The sequence below is a fragment of the Macaca nemestrina genome, chromosome 2 (assembly GCF_043159975.1).
Source record: "Macaca nemestrina isolate mMacNem1 chromosome 2, mMacNem.hap1, whole genome shotgun sequence".
NCBI classification, from domain to species: domain Eukaryota; kingdom Metazoa; phylum Chordata; class Mammalia; order Primates; family Cercopithecidae; genus Macaca; species Macaca nemestrina.
Window position 1 is genome coordinate 20053371 of NC_092126.1, and position 20531 is coordinate 20073901.

General features: G+C 37.0%; 1 long non-coding RNA gene across 8 annotated transcripts in view; it reads left to right on the forward strand.

The window, feature by feature from the left end:
* Positions 1-20531, forward strand: part of LOC105488959 (uncharacterized) — a 227902-nt gene that overhangs the window by 176411 nt on the left and 30960 nt on the right. The window contains exon 10 of one of the 8 annotated variants that reach the window (XR_011619603.1): positions 8053-8128. The exons of the other annotated variants lie outside the window; for them this stretch is intronic. This is a non-coding gene — a long non-coding RNA (uncharacterized lncRNA). Of the gene's footprint in view, positions 1-8052; positions 8129-20531 lie in introns of those variants that run through there. 8 annotated transcript variants of the gene reach the window in all.

The following is a 20531-nucleotide window of genomic DNA, read 5'->3' on the forward strand; positions in this document are numbered from 1 at the left end:
CCTTCTTCTCTTGGGAAGGGTTACACCATATTTCTCACATTTCTCATTACAGTTATCTGTGGCCAAGTGGCTGAGTTGGTCCAACCAGTTGGTCACTTCCATTCCTGATGTCCTAGGATATTATAGAACTACGAGATGGGAGGATCCAACTTCCACACTAAAAAGTTACATGAGCTAGAAGTAAACTTTTATTATGTTAATTCAAAGTGACATTGGCATTGTTTGTTACAGCACTCTCCTACCTTGGTTAGGTAGAAGAGATGACACTACTTATTATAACTCTCTACAGAGCTGTCAGAGGTTTAACCCGGTGCCTTTCAGGTGCTAAATAAATACTTGTTGAATTGATAAGCAAATAATAAATAATTGATTAGAAAAAAGGTGTGAGTTGAAGAGTGGAGGTGGGAAGGAAAAAAATTTGGCTTTCTTTATAAGATTACTCCAGTCTGGCCCATGCCAGAAGAAACAATTTTAATTTCTTGTCCCAGTGGGCCTTAAAACACTGTCTGCCCCTTTGTGGGCCTATTAGAAGTTGGAAAAGCTAGGGAAGGTGACATCCAAAGGTTATTAATAGCAGTCTGTTATTTCTCTCCCTCATACCAATTCCTCTCCTTCAAAAGATTCTGTTGCTAAAAACAGTAGCACCTGGTACCAACAAAATTAAAACAAAATAACAAATATATTTTAAAAGATATTTCCTGGACTTCAGTTAAATCTGAGAAAAACTCTGTAGCAGTCTAAACAATGAAGACGGAATGAGTCTTGAAAAGTGCTGTACAGCCTAACCCCACTTTTTCACTGGTTCTCACCTCTTTAATAATCCACAAACTCAATACTTCTCACAGAAAACCCAGCAGTCTCACCCCACTTCTCCACCAAGATTTCATAGCCAAAAGCTGTAATGAGGTCTCCTGCAAGTGCAACTCCCTTTATGTTTACCAAATATGTTATGGTATCTTTAATGAAAGATTCTTGTCAACAGTGTGTGTCTCTCTGGGCACAGTTTACAGAGTAATTCAGTAAACTTACATCATTTTTTTTTTCCCAATTAATCTTCTCTCCCAAGAAATGTGCTAATCTGTAGTGGGCCTCCTTGTCAATAGTGTGAATTATCTGATTTTTACTGTTTTCAAAAGCATTTTGCATATTCATAAAATGTTATCATTCAAATATAGAGTATTAACCCAGAATGGAAGACTAAGAGATGGGTTTGAAGCCAAAAGTAATTAATTCTGTTTTTGATAAGTCAATTAGAATTGAAGTAGAGACTATATGTAGATTCTGTCTTACTAATTTGATATACTTCTAGAGAAGCCTAGGCAATGTACAGTGGACTGATAATTATGTTAGATCCTTAATGATGCTATACATTTCTGATTCACCTGAATAACAGTAAGTTACTCAGAATACAAAAAGCCATAAGACAAAAAGATAAGGGCTTTAAGAATATTCAGCATGAAAAGTCAAATGTATAAAATATTTAAATTATGGGATAATTATTTGCATTACGAATTAATTATTTGCTTCAGAAGAACTTGGCAATTTATCAGTAGTTGAACCAAAAAAGCTGAGAGGTTAATGTAAAACATGAGTCAGAAACTTCTTCTGTTAAAAAAAATTGTAATATTTTAGGTTTTGTGGACCAGTTGGTCTCTATCACAACTACTCAACTCTGACCTTGTGAATTATGTATGGAGCAAAATCAGCCATATGTGAATGAATATGGCTGTGTGTTCCAATAAAACTTTCTTTGAGGACACTGAATTTGAATTTCATATTCTTTTATTGCATCATAAAATAAGTCTTCTTTTGATTATTTTCAGTCATTAAAAACGTAAAGCCATTTTCAGCTCCTGGACCATACAAAATCAGGGGACAGGCTGGGTTTGGCCTACAGGGAAGAATTTGCTAACCCTAATTTAAAGTATTATGAACAAGTCTCAATTGGTAATCAGAACAAAATGAAGGTAAATGCCTGACATCACTTTGTAGGGAAAGTAGGAATCAACATAGATGCTTCAGTTTAGAATTTAGCATTAACAGCTGGAAGGGGCTTTGGCAGTGTAGTGCAAATGAGAAAACAGGCAGAGAGATCCTGGGACAAACCTCAGGGCACAGGGAGCTGCCATGACTAAGTCTGGAAGAAAACCCATGTCTAATGTTGTTTCATTGTATCTGTGCCTTTTCTTCTTCCTCTTTGCTCAGATCTCACTTGGAGGAGTTCGTGGAATTTTGAATAGTTTCAACCTCATCATTTTATCACTTACCTGCCTGTCTTAGATGATATCATTTTTAGTCATGGTTAACTCAAAACACCAAGACAGATTCCCGGGTTTCATCTCCTAGAGATTCTGACTCAGAAGTTGTGGGATGGGGCCTTGGAATCTGCATGTTTAACAAACCACCCTGGCCGGGCATGGTGGCTCACGCCCAAAATCCCAACATTTTGGGAGGCCGAGATGGGTGGATCACCTGAGGTCAGGAGTTTGAGACAAGCCTGGCCAACATGGCGAAACCCCATCTCTACTAAAAATACAAAAAAATTAGCTGGATGTGGTGGTGCATGCCTGTAATCCCAGCTATTCGGGAGGCTGAGGCAGGAGAATCACTCGAAACCTGGAGGTGGAAGTTGCAGTGAGCCCAGACCTTGTGAGATATTAACTTGAATTCTGTCCTCAAGGAACTCATACTGGAGTTCCTTGAACTCGCTCCTGCACTCCAGCCTGGGTGACAAGAGTGAGACTCTGTCTCAAAACAAAAACAAATAAAAAACAAAAACAAAAAAGCCCACCCAGAATGTGGGTCCTACAACCGGAGGGCAAAGTGTCCTGATTACTTTCTTTCCAGCCCAATACTGGTTTTTGTCTTCTCTCAGACCACTTCCACCTGCTCCTCCTTCTCGTTCCTTGGTCTAAATATTCAGCTGTAGCTTGTGTATTATTTCTTTTTGGGGATTTCTTCTGGAACAGAAGCTCAGTGTGTTCTTACAGCCTACTGCAACCAAAGTAATATTTTCAAAATGCCAGTCTACCCATGTTGGTACCCTGCAAGACCATTCACTGGTTTTTCTCTTCATTCAGGATACAGGTAAAACTCCTTACCAAAGCCTACCTAGTTTTGTTCCACCTTTTTCTGCCTCCTCATCCCACCCACACTTTCACCAGGACCTTCTGTATCCCAGCCACTCTGACTGCCTTGTAGTCCCAAATCTTTATGCCTCTTCCTGCCACAGTGTCTTTGCACTCACAGTTTTCTCTGCTCGTTCCATTTTGTATTATTTTACATCCTTCTCCTATTTGCTTACTACACAGGCTTCATATTTCACTTCAAGTGATATTACCTAAGGGAAGCATGTTCTGTCCTCAGCTATTATAAAATACTCATATACCAGGTGGCACTTGTCTTAAAGGCAATTTTACACTTGTTTTTATAACCATTTGATAAAGTTTTCTCTCTTTCACTAGACTATGAGTTCCTCGAGGACAGAATTCAAATTAATATTTCGCTCACATTTGTATCTTCCAAGCCCAGCACATTGCCAAGCTCAATATTTATTTGTTGAGTTAATGAACAAGTGAATGAATGAAAGAGAGACCACTGTGGGTTATGTACTATGCTCCAGGCAACTGAGAAAAATTGAAAAACTGTTTTGCAACTATGAGAGAATGAAACCTTCCATTTGAAGCCTCAGATTTCTGTAAGAAATCTAACAGGGCTTTGTACCATCCTACTACCCCAAACGTAAGGGTATTGGTCCTCAAAGCAGCATGGTGCTGCAGTCGAAAAGATCCCCACTGACAAGACCAGAGGAGAGGGGGCAGTGGCACCAACCACAGCTGACAAATACAGAGGGAAAAAAGCAAGTGTAAAGGAGGAAGAATTTCTTGGGAATGAGGATTACAATAAAATTATGGTAACCAAATACCAAAAAGAAGAAAAATAATAAGGTAGCCCAGACTTGATGTGTCAGACTTGTATGACAGGAAATGTTGACTGACGTGCAGACTTTGGTAAAAGTTGAGTGTCAGGGTTCAGACTTGCTCTACCAACTTGTATTGAATATCAAAGGATGAAATGGCCTGACCTCTGCTTAAATGCCTGTCCTAGATTTCAAATTTTTACAAGTAGGTATTGTTACATTTATGATATAGAAACTATTTAAATGTACTCTGAAAACATCTTTGTAACTTATTTGCTTTTCATGTAATGTCATCATTAAGCTTACATGACTACTATGGAAATGCAGTCTTTCTTTTAAAAACTTGTTTTTTAATAATATATAGCAAACCAAGTAGAGTCAAAATTACATTCGCCACAATTTTTATTTTTTTCTAGGAAAGAGACCACTTCATTTTCTTAGCATATGGCACAGAGTAGCTCCTCAATAATAATGATTACTGAATGCATGAATGAAAGATCATGCTGTTTCCTTACAAATGCAAAATAATCCTCTAGCTGGAGTTTAAACCTTCATTTCACAAATTTAGAGAAGTATGTGTGTTGGAACAAATCCTCTAAAATCTCCTATTTCCTCATGTTATCCCATATAGATTTTTTCCTAAATAAATTCCACTGGGAGATACCTATGCTGTTTTCAAGGATTTTTAGGGTCAAAAATGTCATAATCTCCTAGAATTATTTAGCTTTCTCTGCATAACAAACTACCTCAAAATATGGCAAATTAAAAATACATACATTTATTTTGCTCATATTTCTGTGGGGTAGCAATTTTGCCTGGGCTCAGCTGGGTGGTTCTTCTGGACTCAGCTGAACTTGCTCATATACCTGTAGTCAGTTGTCAGTAAGTTAGATGACTGCCTCTTGGGTTTGCTGGCTGTTGCCTAGGACAAGGGATCAAATGGACTCTCTCTCGCAAAGTCCAGCAAGCTAGCTCATGATAACTGGGCAGTATTTCAAAAGGAAAAGTAGAAGCTATAAAGTCTTGGGTCCTACACTCAGAACTAGCACATCCTTACTTCCACTGCTTTCTATTTGCTGAAGCAAAGCACAAGCTATCCTAGAATCATTAGGTAGGAACACAAGCTCCACCTCTTGATAGCAGGAGCTGCAGAATGGCCTTCTAGAGTCATTGCTACAAAGAGAGGTGCTGGATTGTGGTCATTGTTGCAACCTACTACACTCCCTAAGAAACTCTTCTTCTCCACTATCAGAACTATTTCTTTATATTAAATCAAATTCATGTTTCAGCTTATTACCAACTCATTATAGCAATCTTTGATGATAATAAAGAACAATATTCACTATCTCTTTAATAGCTTTTCCTTAAGTTGAATAGCATTAATTTCCCTTAAGCTCTCTTTCATCTTCAAAAATATGTTTGATGCTTTTGATAGTCTGAAAAATAGGTCCTTGAAAAGGAAGAATAGTTATATTTACTTGATACCTTTGAAAGTCCTCACATCTGAGAATAAGTCTTACCTGTGTCACTTACTATATGCTAAATAATTATAACAATAATAATGGCTAATTCATGTATTGCCATATTTGTATTTTAAGTGCTTTATATGTAAGTCTCACAATAACCCCTTGAGACAGGAACTTGAGCAACATAATTATTCTACCCATTCCCAGCTGATGACACTGTGTGGAGTTTGCACATCTGCTCCATGTCTGTGTGGGTTTTCTCTGGGTACTCCGGTTTCCTCTCACATCCCAAGGATGTGCACATTAGATGACTTGGGATCTCTCAGTTGCCCCTGCCTAAGTGAACGTGGGTGTGTGCAAGTGTGTCCTGCAAGGGAATGCCATCCTGTCCAGAGTGGGGGTTCCTGCCTTGAGCCCTGCGCTGGCATAGGCTCCACCTGCCTATGACCCTGAACTGAAGTAACTGGGCAAATAATTATCTTAATTTTTATTAATCTTTCTTAAATGTATGTATATCTCACATTTATCTCAATGTTTAATATTAGAAGTGTTATCTAGATGATGGGTTAATGGGTGCAGCAAACCACCATGGCACATGTATACCTATGTAACAAACCTGCACGTTCTGCACAAGTATCCTAGAACTTAAAGTAAAATAAAAAATAAATATTAGAAGTGTTTTTATATTTTTTATTATACTTTAAGTCTGGGATATATGTGCAGAACGTGCAGGTTTGTTACATAGGTATACTTGCGCCATAGTGGTTTTCTGCACCCATCATCCCATCATCTACATTAGGTATTTCTCCTAATGCTATCCCTCCCCTAGCCCTCCACCCCCTGAGAGGCCCCGGTGTGTGATGTTCCCCTCCCAGTGTCCATGTGTTCTCATTGTTCAACTCCCACTTATGAGTGACAACATGTGGTGTTTGGTTTTCTGTTCTTGTGTTAGTTTGCTGAGAATGATGGTTTCCAGCATCATCCACATCCCTGCAAAGGATATGAACTCATCTTTTTATGGCTGCATAGTATGCCATGGTGTATATGTGCCACATTTTCTTTATCCAGTCTATCATTGATGGTCATTTGGGTTGGTTCCAAGTCTTTGCTATTGTGAACAGTGCCACAATAAACATAAGTGTGCATGTGTCTTTATAGTAGAATGATTTATAATCCTTTGGGTATATACCCAGTGATGGAATTGCTAGGTCTAATGGTGTTTCTGGTTCTAGATCCTTGAGGAATTGCCACCTGTCTTCCACAATGGTTGAACTAATTTACACTCCTACCAACAATGTAAAAGCATTTCTATTTCTCCACATCCTCTCCAGCATCTGTTGTTTCCTGATTTTTTAATGATCGCCATTCTAACTGGTATAAGATGGTATCTCATTGTGGTTTTGATTTGCATTTCTCTAATGACCAGTGAAGGTGAGCTTTTATTCATATGTTTGTTGGCTGCATAAATGTCATCTTTTGAGAAGTGTCTGTTCATATCCTTCGTCCACTTTTGGATGGAGTTGTTTGTTTTTTTCTTGTAAATTTGTTTAAGTTCTTTGTAGACTCTGGATATTAGCCCTTTGTCAGATGGATAGTTTGCAAAAATTTTCTCCAATTCTGTAGGTTGCCTGTTCACTCTGATGATAGTTTCTTTTGCTGTGTAGGAGCTCTTTAGTTCAATTAGATCCCATTTGTCATTTTTTACTTTTGTTGCCATTACTTTTGGTGTTTTAGTAATGAAGTCCTTGCCCATGCCTATGTGCTGAATGGTATTGCCTAGGTTTTCTTCCAGGATTTTATGGTTTTAGGTCTTACATTTAAGTCTTTAATCCATCTTGAGTTAATTTTTGTATAAGGTATAAGGAAGGGGTCCAGTTTCAGTTTTCTGCGTATGGCTAGCCTGTTTTCCCAACACCATTTAGTAAATAGGGAATCCTTTCGCTATTGCTGCTTTTTGTCTGGTTTGTCAAAGATCAGATAGTTGTAGATATATGATATTATTTCTGAGGCCTGTGTTCTGCTCCATTGGTCTATATATCTGTTTTGGTATCAGTACCATGCTGTTTTGGTTACTGTAGCCTTGCAGTATAGTTTGAAGTCAGGTAGCGTGATGCCTCCAGCTTTGTTATTTTTACTTAGGATTGTCTTGGCTATATGGGCTTTTTTTTGGTTCCATATGAAATTTAAAGCAGTTTTTTCTAATTCTGTGTAGAAAGTCAATGGTAGCTTGATGAGGATAGCATTGAATCTATAAATTACTTTGGGCAGTATGGCCATCTTCATGATATTGATTCTTTCTATCCATGAGCATGGAATGTTTTTCCATTTATTTGTGTCCTCTCTTATTTCTTTGAGCAGTGATTTGTAGTTCTCCTTGAAGAGGTCCTTCACATCCCTTGTAAGTTGTATTCCTAGGTATTTTATTTTCTTTATTGCAACTGTGAATGGGAGTTCACTCATGATTTGTGTTTTTATCTTTAGTTGGAAGTTTGGTAGTGTTTCTATGACCTGAAATATGCTGTAGTAACTTAACTCTTGTTTATATCAGTTAGCCTATGGTAAAATTTGTTTTGTTACATGTCATTTCACCTAAAGTAACAGCCTTCAAGAACCTATACATAATGTTAAATGAGGACCTACTGTATAATTATCATTATCATTTTACAGATTGAGGAAACGTGTGCAGAAGGGTGAAGCCAAAGTCTCATTCCAGACAGAAGCAGAGTTGAAATTTGCATTCAGATAGCCTGGCCTCAAAACTCATGCTTTGAATTACTATACAATACTGCCTCCTGGGTGATTTTATACAAGTCACTGAACTTCTGAACCCATTCCACATCAGCAAAGTGGTGATGATAATGCCTACCCACAGATGTGTGGTGAGACTCAAATGAGCTGGTGTACCTGACATACCTTAGGAAAACTGAGAATTATTCTAAAAATGCAAGGTATTATTGTTGTTTTTATTATTCAACTGACATAATCATGTGTTTTACTAAGAACTTGAGAAGTCCAAAGAATGCACAAAATTCTTATGTTTCCTATGTGCTATTTAAATAAAGGAACGGATGGCATCTGTTTAAATGCAAATCAGTCCTGCTGTGTTAATAAAATCGACATCCGTGTGATTCTGGGTTTAACTACTCTGTTTTGAGATCTTATTTTCCCACCAAATGCCCATCTTACAGTCTTTCTATAAAAATGAAACAATTTCATTTGTGAAATTTGAGTGAGGAACAGAAAACTATAGCTCCTTGTCAAGGCTATGCATCAAGTTCCTCATTTTGCTAAAAATTGTAGGACCAAACTCATGTACATTTTCCCCCAGAAGATATTTTCTAATTGATATGTCTTCATCATCATGAATCCAATTTATAGCACCAGGCAGGCAATGTGTTATTTTTGGAGTAGTGCTGTATACACTGGAAAAAATTTGCACATGAGGGCAAAATGGAACAGACAATTGCTTTTGGGGACTGCACAGATTAGTACATCATTGCATACTAACAAAGTGCTAATTGCTCCTTTTGACCACGGGCCCAGTTTACAAAGCTTTTGCACAAATGTGCTCTGTGCACTAAATTACAAAACTAACACTGCATTATTTCTCAGTACAGCTTGCAAATTCTTGTAGGGCAGTATGCATTAGCATTAATTAAACCAGAGAGAGAGAGAGAACACTAGCAGAGAGAGAGAGGGAGATGCTCACAATTTAGAAAGAACGGATCAGATGCTAATTACTCAAGTTACAAATGTTCCATTTGTTCTGGAATGATATCAGTAAAAGTAAACAGCATTTATTCTCAAGACTTGTATTTGGAAAACAGTTTCAATTCTGCAATGGATATGAAAATTAGTGTCTAATAGCTAAAATAAGAAAGAGTGATTGACCGTAGCTGTTCTGTGCTTTTGTCAAATGAGTGTGACCAATTCTTGAGAAAACTGTTTGCATTAAAGATTACAATTAAATTTTCCCAAAGCAGTGGAGAGAATCTGCTAAGTGACAAATGAGTGAGGTGTTATCTATTAGAAAGCTTGAAATGGTTATGTATAACATCTCTTATTCATCTCCTTTTCATTTCATGCAGCATTTGCATCCTTGAGAAGTTTATTAAATTTAAGTTTAGATTCAAAGCACCTGTCCATAGGCTCAAGTACTTAAAAAACACTTTCAAATCAATAACCTCATGATTAACTATGCATTCATCAAGCACCTACTATGTGCTATGCACAGGAAGTGCCATCACATTATCTTCAAGTAGTTCAGAATCTATCTGGATAGACAGATCTCATAAATGACTAAAGATAGCAATAATAAGACAAATGCTTCACTTGAAGACCATTCCAGCTTCATTTGAAGAATATACCAAAAATGCTCCTATGGGAAGTTAGAATGGCCAATTCTGGAAGAATTGGGAAAGGCATGGAAGAGCAGGGGATGTTCAACTTGAAAGATGTGTGCAAGTGGCAGACACAGGGTGGGGTTGAGGGCACTTAGAAAGGGAATGTGATGGTCTGAGATACCATAGCTCTGAACTTGGGCAGTGGCAGGGTGATGGAGAATGGAGGACAGATTTGAGAACCCTTGCAGAGATAGACCTGGGAGGACTGGTCCCCTATTGGTCTTGGAAAGTGATAGAAAGTGATCTCAGAGTTCTATGGATGGCAAATAACATATGTGTTAGAAAAGACCAGAGAAGGAGCAGAATGAGGAAAAAGGTAAATGGAGTCTTAGCAGGCCTTGTTTGTTTTCTGCCTCTAATTTCCTGGGATTTCTTGATCACTTCCCTGAATACCAGTTCCTGGTGTGTTTTCACTCTTAACCCTTGAGCACAGCCAGATCCTGGGTCTCCTTGTCAGGGGCTGACCTCAGCCTGCTTAAACTCCTTTGCCTGCATGCACAGAAGGCAGAAAGTGGAAGGGAATTTACTAAGGAAATTAAGGACTCTAGGACCAGCCCTTAACCAAAAACTGACATAGCAATGGAATATAAATACTTCACCATCCTTGCTCCTAGCTAGAACTGCTTTTATATCATGAAATATACCAGTATTTTTTCCAATTTTAACACTCCTATGAATCACTTGGAGGATTGTATTAAAATGTGTATTTCAGTTTGGTAGAACTAGTATGGGGTCTGAGATTTTGCACATCTAGCAAGTTTTCTAGTGATGTTGACCTGCCGGTGTATGGACCACACTTTATGTTGCTAGGAGTTCCACTATCTCCAGAGTCCCTCAAGTGACTGAATCACAATTGCTTCTCCTTCCCCATGGGCTTTCGCTAGACATTTCTTCCTTACTTAACGTCTTTCTCTTCTAATTCCGCTTCTCCTCTTCCATACTAGATTTTTCTGGAAACATTTCTAATAAATCACTGTCATAGGAATCTTCATTTCAGCATGTGTGTCTGGAAAATCCAACCTAATACAGAGTCCAGGGGTTTGATTTTTGGACATGTTATATTTGAGGTGCCAAAGAAATACACAAGATGAAATGTCCATTAGTTAATAAGCACTAGTGATAACCATGTCTTCATTCTTTCGGTTCTCCCTTCTTAGCAATAAGTGTCCTGAGAATACAGGGCATTTAAGCAGACCTCTGGTGTCTCAGGTTTGTCCCTCACGATTGAAAAGAGTAAGTTTCTTTTGTTGTATTCTTGTTTGAATTCTTTGAGAGTTGATAATCTATATGTACTGTATCCCATTAGCCAGAATATTCTGCTGTCTGAGTGCTTTTCAGATATTAACATATATATGAACAACCCATGGATCTTGTTAAAACACAAGTTCTGGTTCTGTAGATCTGGGAAGGAACCAAAGATTCTGTGTTTCTGACAAGCTACCTGGTAATACTGCCACTGTTGGTCCGCAGACAATGTGAACTATACTTTGAGAAGCAGGATTCTAAAACACACTTCACAGGTTTAATTTTCAAGGAAATACTCTGAGATTGAATGAGGCACTGATAGCAACAGCAGTAGTAGAAGCAGTGATGGTAGTAGTAATAGCTGACATTTATTATTTACATTTAGTAAGTACACACACTCTGTGTTAAGCTCTACTCAAATTATCCTACAAATACCAACTCATTTATTCCTCACAATAATGCTGAGATATAAGAATAAAAAAATGGTTGATCTTTATTCCAAGGGTTTTAATAAGTTAACTATTGTTCCATATGGAAAACCTCAGGGTATATTGGTGGTAGGCTATAAAAGTCCAAATATTTAGAGTTGTTTTGCTAGTAACCACATCATTTCCAAAAGGAGATGGCATGTTTGGGAAATGAACATAGCCTAACACATTCTTTCCAGGGAGTGATGGAAAAGAACCAGAAAATGTATACGAGGGAACAATGTGTGAGGAGGCCTCCTTGGGTGACCGTTGTGGGTGACCACCTATTGCAGTTAGATTTATTTCAAAACTCGGTTTAATCTCCACTTCACCCCACCCCTGTGACTCAGTTTTAAGCAGTTGAGTTTGAAAATGACAAGGATGACTCAAGCATTGACGTCTCTGTGAAAACAGGAGACACCTCCTCCCACCCTCAGCAATCTTTGTTTTCTTCCAAATGCTAAGAACCCACACTTAACACACACACAGACATACACATACACACACAGAGTAAGATATGTACAGAATTTTTTGAATTAACCAAAATAAATACTTCTCCAAATTAAATTTATTCTTACTTTTTTTTTTTTTTTTTTTGAGACGAAGTCTTGTTCTGTCACTCAGGCTGGAGTGCGGTAGCATGATCTTGACTCACTGCAACCTCCACCTCCTAGGTTCAAGCGATTCTCCTACCTCAGCCTCCTGAGTAGCTGGGATTACAGGCAGGCACCACCATACCTGGGTAATTTTTGTATTTTTAGTAGAGATGGGGTTTCACCATGTTGGTTAGGTTGGCCTCGAACTCCTGACCTCGTGATTCACCTGCCTTGGCCTCCCAAAGTGCTGGGATTACAGACATGAGCCACCGCACCCGGCTATTCTTACTTCTAAAGAAAACTGAAATAATGTTCAAATACCAATCAAAACAGGAGTATATCACTATATTTTCTTGTTTTCAGAAATCAAAAGTTATTATCAGATAGGTATAGAGTTGTAAAGAGAAACTGTTTTCCTTTTAAATAAAGGTTTTGTGGTGGTTGTTGTTGTTGCTTTTGTTGTTGTTTTAAATAGTGACGAGGTCTTGCTATGTTGCTCAGGCTGGTCTTGGACTCCTGAGCTCAAGCAATCCACCCACCTCGGCATCCCAAAGTGCTGGGATTACAGGCACGAGCCACTAAATAAGGCTTTCTTTTATGAACAAGAAGACTAGCTATGGCTTGAAAGAAAAGTACAGTCATATCTATTTTTATCTCATTAAATATCCAGGATCTTTTATGATTTGTTATGGCTACCCACTAAGAAACAGATTTAAAGACTTAGTTTGTTAAGAGGGAGCAGAAGGGAATATGCTGACTATCTGGTAGGGTAGATAACATGATACGCCCCTGGGCTATGAATTAACTTGGGGTGATGTGAGAGCACATTCTTTTTGGTGTTATCATATGTGTGAAGTAATCATAAGATATAACTGTGATGAATCCAATTTCAAAAATCTCCTCTCTATAAGAGACGCATCTCTAGCACCTGGAGAGATGAGACAATGGCAAACTCAGGCAGGAGAAGTTGGAATCCGGTTGCGCCACTTAAACCTGTTCAGCAAATCAGCTAGGAGCTGGTGGTGGGATTCTGACCAGAGGATGAAATATAGTGTTGGGTGTTTAGAACTGGAAGTAGTCTCTCCTGTTATTAGAAAAAGAAATTATGAGTTTGACAGAAATTCCCAAACTGTATTATATGAAACAGTAGGTGTTGTGAATGAGAGAATTAATCGAACTCCTTTGTCAAGTAAGTTCGGGAAACCTCGTATGCCATATTTGCTTGTGGAGATTCACAAGGCACACACACACATGAAAGGTTCTGAGGAGACCTGCTTTTTGTTTAAGTTTGTTCAAAAACAGATTCTCACAAATGAATATTTGCTCATCTCATCTCACCACATAAACCTTTTTTTGTTGTTGTTTTTAAACACAAAATAACATCCCATGGAAATAGTATTCTCTGGAACTCAGTTCAGGAAATGAGAGAGAATTTTTGGAGAAGCTCCTTGATTTCAGGGAGGGGTGCCATCACATGACCAGTAGGTTAAGTTGGGGAGGCCATGCTTCATTAAAAGATATAGCCATAATACTTGGCAGGTGATGTACTACAGGCAAACTGAAAGACAAGGTTGAGTTGAAAAACTGTTGGCAAGTTAAAAGTCTTGCCTAGGAATTAAGCCAATTGATTGACTTGAATTACTTAAGAAATAAGTAATCTATGCTCAATGGTCATTTATTTCTATGCCTTTGAGTGTGTGGGGGGGGTGGGTGGGGGAGAGTGAGGGGGTGGTGGTAGTGGTGGTAAGGGATGTGGCTTTACTCTGTTTCTTGTAAATAAAATGCTCATTCTTATTTTTATAAAATTGTAAAAACAAAAACCACTAATTTATCCAGGTCTTGGATATAGAATGATTATATTTTTTTGAAGGAAAAACAGCAAAATCTGACTATTTGCAATCAGATGGGTCCAGTCTGGATTCTTTTCTTTTCTTTTTTTTTTTTTTAGGTGGAGTCTCACTCTGTTGGCGAGCCTGGTGTGCAGTGGCGTGATCTCGGTTCACTGCAACCTCCACCTCCCGCATTCAAGTGATTCTCCTGCCTTAGCCTCCCGAGTAGGTGGGACTACAGGTGTGCACCACCACACCTAGCTACTTTTTGTATTTTTAGTAGAGACAGGGTTTCATCATGTTAGCCAGGTTGGTCTCGAACTCCTGACCTCAGGCAATCCGCCTGCCTTGACCTCCCAAAGTGCTGAGATTATAGGTGTGAGCCACCGCTCCGGCCCACTGGATTCTTGAACAGGGTAGCAAATGAAACCATGTTACCCTGGAGTCTAGGAATGGTTACACCTCACACAGAGCCAGAGCCCAAAGTCAGAAACTGGCTAAGATTTGTAGGAAGAAGTAAAGCCATGAATAAGAGAACATGAAGTTGGAATTGTGCTCTTCCCACCTGCGCTTCCCCCTCACTATCTCTTTTGCTTGAATTGTTGATGCCTTTAGTGATATTTTGGAAATTCTCAACTGCTGTGGAGGGGAATGGGGGATTTCTGTTTTACCACTCTTCCTTTTTTAATTCTTGTCTTTGTTCAGTTTGTGGCCCTCGTGCCATCCTGATGCTGAGCTGTCACTTCAGGCTTGTTAGTCAAATTATGGTGATTAATGCAAACAGCCAACATGAACTTTGGGCTGCTCAGATGTTAGATAACCCACATGCTGGCAAAGAGCCATCTTTCTACATATCCTAAGTGACTCAGACACCTTTCAACACTAAAGTAGCTCTTCCTCAAGCACAGAACCCTGTGATTCTTAAGTGACTCAGACACCTTTCAAAACCAAAAGACAGCCTTCTGGTATTTGATATAAATTTGATGGCCAAGTTCTTTTCAGAAGATAAAATTAATGAGGCTGTTCAAAAACAAATGGCTTTAGGTGAAAAGTAGTTGTTTTCTATTGACCCTGACCATGTATATGAGGTTGATCTTTCCTAGTGGTTTTGCAACAGAATCAAGTCTCTGTCATTCTTTCTTCTAAATGTGGTCATTTTCCTTAACTGGGTTTTAGAAACATGTAAGAACCCACCCCCATTCCCAGTTGGGCTTTTATATGTGATAAATGGTTATGTGTCCATTGCTTTCCTAATTTGAAAAAGATGATTTGCAGACTATCAGAAAAAGAAATATAAGATACTTAAGAAATATTACATACTTAGAACTTTGAGGGTTTCTTGTTTATTACATAATAAGGAAGCCCCAGTTCTGTAATTCTCCAATGTGTCACCAAACATTCTGACCTAATATAAATTTAGAGCTCTTGCCAAAAGGGATTTCTTATCTAGATTGGTGTAAAAAAAAAGCCAACTATGAGAAAGATGTTCCATCAACATAAACCGAAGTTTTGTGCTGGGGAATACCCTGTGAAATCAGCCATTTCCATTAATGCATTACACTATGATTCTGTGAAGTATTTTCAGAAGGGCGAACACAGGGAGCATTTTGATGTAGTTGGGTTTGGTCATGTAACCACAATCACCATCAATATATAGAACATGCAATCACTCCAAAAATGTCCCTCATGCTGCATGTAGTCAGTCACTCTGCAAAATCCTAGCCTTCCACCAACCACTGATTTGTTTTGTCTCTCTGTTTGCTCTTTCATCATATGCTGTATGATATCATATAAACGGAATCGTACAGAATGTAGTTTTTTGAGTCTTGTTTCTTTTACTTAGAATAATGCTTTTGAGATTTATCCATATTATTGCATGTGTCACTAGTTCACTACTTTTTATTTCTGGGTGCATTCATTATATAGACAAACCATAGCTTGTTTATTCATCTAATAGTTGAAGGACATTTGGCTTGTTTTCAGTTTTTTGGCAATAATACCCTCTAAACATACCCTCTAAACTTTTATGCACGGGAGTGTGTGTGCATCTGTGTGTGTGGTGTGTATGTGCGTGTGTGTGTGTAATTCCTGCGTCATAAGGCAAATGCATTTAATTTTATAGGAAAATACCATACTCATTTCCCAACATCAGCAACCTATGAGACTCTCACAGCCAATTATTAAAATAAATTTAGCCATTCTAATAGGTATGTAGTTGTATCTCATTGTAGGTTTAATTTACATTTCCCTAATAATTAATTATGTTCAGCATCTTTTTGTATGCTTGTTTGCCATTAATATATCTTTTTTGGTGTGGGTGAGAGGCAGGACGGAGTCTCACCATGTTGCCCAGGCTGGTTTTAAACTCCTGGGCTCAAGTGATCCTCCTGCCCCAGACTCTTGAGGTTTTGAGAAGGTATCTGTTCAAATCTTATGTTCATCTTTATTAGTTTGTTTTCTTTTTGTTTAGTTTTGAGAGTTCTTTACATATCCTGAATACAACTTCTTCACTAGTTAAAAGTTTTGCTAATATTTTCTCCCAGTTTAAGGCTTGCATTTTCATGTTCTTAACAGTGATTTTTGAAAAGCAAAAAACTTTTTATTTTTAGTGAAGACTAATTTGTCAGATTCTTTCTTTTACTCATTATGCTTTTGGTATCATATGTAAGTAATCCTTGTCTAACTCAAGTTACAAAATATTTTGTTTCCTTCTAGAAGTTTATGGTTTTAGGTTTTACATTTAGGCATGTAATCTGCATTACGTAAAAATTTTGTATATAATTCAAGGTATAGATTGACTTTATTGCATATTGATATCAAATTATTCTAGCACCATTTGTTGAAAAGATTAACTTTTTTTGTTCACTGAATTGCCTTTGGACCTTGTTCAAAAAATCAGTTGACCATGTAATGCTTGGGACCATTGCTGGACTGTGTACTCTGTTTCATTGGTCTGTGTTTCTATGCTTTCACCAACATCACCCTTTTTGAATAATTAGAACTTTATAATAAGGCTTGAAACAAAATAATGTTAGCAACTCCAATTTTGTTCTTCTTTTCCAAAATCGTTTTGGCTATTCTAGATCGGCTTTCCACATGTTTTCAAATCAGCTTGTCAATTTCTACCGAAACTCCTACTGATAATTTGATTAGGATTGCATACAATTTAGGATTGAACTGATATTAATAATATTGAGTCTTATAAATCATAAAAATTAAATTATATACATCTCCATTTCTTCTTGTCTTTTAAAATTTCTCTTATTAAAGTTTTATACAGATATTGCCTGTATTTTTTATCTTTTTGTGCAATTGTAAAACATGATTTAAAAAAATTTTATTTCCAACTGCTTATTGCTAATATGTAGAAATACAATTAATTTTTGTATACCGACCTTGTATCCTATGACCTTATTCACTTATTAGTTTTAGTAGCTTTTTAGTAGAAACTTTGGGATTTTCTAGTCATGCCATCTGCAAATACAGGGTTTTTTTTTCTTTCATATCTGTATAGCTTTCCTCTCTTTTATCTGAAATAGGAGTATTGAGAGTGAATATCCTTGCTTTATTCCCATTCTTAATGAGAAAGCAGTCAGTCTTTCATCATTAAATATGATGATAGTTTTTTTGTAGATGGTCTCTATCAGGTTGTGGAAAGCTTCCTTTTTTTTTTTTTTTTTTTTTTTTTTTTGAGGCGGAGTTTCACTCTGTCACCCAGGTGGAGTGCAGTGGTGCAATCTCGGCTCACTGCAACCTCTGCCTCCCAGGTTCAAGCGATTCTCCTGCCTCAGCCTCCCAAATAACTGAGACTACAGGCACGTGCCACCACTCCTGGCTAATTTTTTTGTATGTTTAGTAGAGATGGGATTTCACTGTGTTACCCAGGATGGTCTCAATGTCCTGACCTCCTGATCCACTCACCCTGGCCTCCCAAAGTGCTGGGATTACAGGCATGAGCCACCATGCCCAACTGGAAGCGTCCTTTTATTCTCGATGTGCTTAGACTTTGTATTATGAATGAATATTGAATTTTTCAAATGCTTTTTCTACATGTATTTAAATAAACATATGGATTTTCTTCTTTATTCTATGACATGGTGAATTATATCGATATTAAAATGTAAAACCAAACTTTATTTTTGTGATAAATTTTGCTTCATTATGGTGTGTTAGTCTTTTTATACATACTGAATTTAATGTGCAAGTATTTTATCAAGGATTTTTGTGTCTATGTTCAAGAGGATTGTTGGTCTAAAATTTTCTTATAGTGCCTTGTCAGATTTTGGTCTCAGGGTAATGCTGATCTCATAGAATAAGGAGGAAAGTGTTCAATTCTTTACTAATTTCTGGAAGAATTGGTAAAAATTTGGTATTAGCTCATCCTTAAATGTCTGGTAGGATATTGGCAGTGAGGCTATCGGGGCCTGGAAGTTTTCTTGGTTGCAATGTTTTCAATTACAAATTTCATTGATCTAATAGATATAGGATTATTGAAGTAATCTATTGTTGACTGACCTTTGATAATGTGGCACATTCAAAGAATTTGTCCATTTCATGTATATTCGGGGTTAGCAAAATATGCCCATGAGCCCGGCTAATGTGGAATGTAGCTTATTTTTATATAGTCTGTAAGTTAAGAATCATATTTTTTTAAGGAATTATAAAATAAGAGTATGTAATAGAGACAGTGCATGGCCTACAAGGCCTATAATATTTACTATCTGGATCTTTACAGAAAAAGTTTCAGTCCTTGATCTAAGTTATTTAATTTAAGGCTATCAATTTGGGATTTTTTACACTTTTAATGTAGTGTTTGAAGTGATGTTATTTCTTTTCAACCTTCTTTCATTTTATAGTAGTAATTTGTGTCTTGACTTCTTTTTCTTTTATCAGTTTTATTAGAGGTTCATTAGTTTTATTGATGATTTTCTCCATTGGATTTCTCTTTCAAATTTCATTGATTTCTACTCTTATTTTTCATATTCCTTTTCTTTTGCTCATGTCAGGTTTAATTTGCCCTTTTTAGTTTCTTAAAGTGAAACTTTAAGAAAGATCGTTAATTTGTGATCTTTTTCCTAATATAAGAATAGAAAGATTTTTATGATATGAATTCCCCTCTAAGCACTGCGTTGGAAACTTTACATGCATTTTATGTTATGTATTCATACTCATTCAGTAAAAAATATTTTCTAATTTCTTTTTGACTTCCTCTGTGACTCACTGGTTATTTAGAAGTATGATGTTTAATTTCTGAATATTTACAGAATTTCCACATATCTTTTTTTATTGATTTCTAAGTTAATTCTGTCCTGGGTAGATAAAATATTTCATATGATTTGATTATTTTAAATTTGTTAAGGTTTGTACTATGACTCAGAATATGGTCTATCTTGGTGAGTGTTTAATTTGCACATGAAAAGAATGTAGATTCTGCTGTTATAGGGTGGAGTGTCAGATAAATATCAATTAGGTTAAGTATGTTGGTGGTGACACTTGGGTCTTCTATACACTTGCTGATTCTCTCTTACATATTCTATCAATTGATGAGAGAGAAGTGTTAAGCTCTCCAAGTACAACTGTAGATTTGCCTATTTTTCTTCTCAGCTCTAAAACATTTGCTTCATGAATTTAGAAACTCAGTTGTTACATGCATACACATTTAGGATTGCTATGTCTTCTTGGAAAACTGAATCCTTTATCATTATGGCCCTCTTTATCTCTGACAAAATCTTCCTTTTGAAGTCGATGTTGTCTGATATTATTATAGCCACTTCAGACTTCTTTTTATTGGTGGTGTTGCATATCTTTTTCCCTCCTTTGATTTTCAACCTATTGAAGTCTTTATATCTAAAATGTTTCTTGTAGATAGCATATGGATATTTTGTGTTCTCATCCAATCTGATAAGTTTCATATTTTAATTAGTATAGATAAATCATTTAAGTTTAATATGATTATGGATAGGATTGTATTAAACTTTCCTATTTTGCTAGGTATTTTCCATTTGTTTCCTCTTCTTCTTTTTTTTTTTTTTTTTTTACTTCTTTTTCTACTTACTTTTGGATTGAGTTTTTTTATGATTCTACTTTATCTCCACTGTTGGCTTATTATTTATGCCTCTTTTAAAAGTATTTTACTGGTTGTCTTAGGATTTGCAGCATGCATTGACTGGTACAAAAACTGGCACATAGACCAATGGAACAGGATAAAGAACCCAGAATAAAGGCACTCACCTACAGCATCTGATCTTTGGCAAAGTTGACAAAAATAAGCGATGGGGTAAGGACTCCCTATTCAGTAAGTCGTATTGGGATAGCTGGCTGGCTGCTACATGCAGAAGAATGAAACTAAATCCCCACCTTTCACTATATGCAAAAATTAACTCAAGAAGGACAAAATATTTAAATATAAGACCTCAAATTATAAGAATCCTAGAAGAAAACATAGAAAACGTCATTTGGACATTGGCCTTGGGAAAGAATGCATGACTAAGTCCTCAAAAGCAATTGCAACAAAAACAAAAATTGACAAGTGAGACCTAATTAAACTAAAGCTCTTCTGTAAAGCAAAAGAAGCCATCAACAGAGTAAACAGACAACCTACCGAAT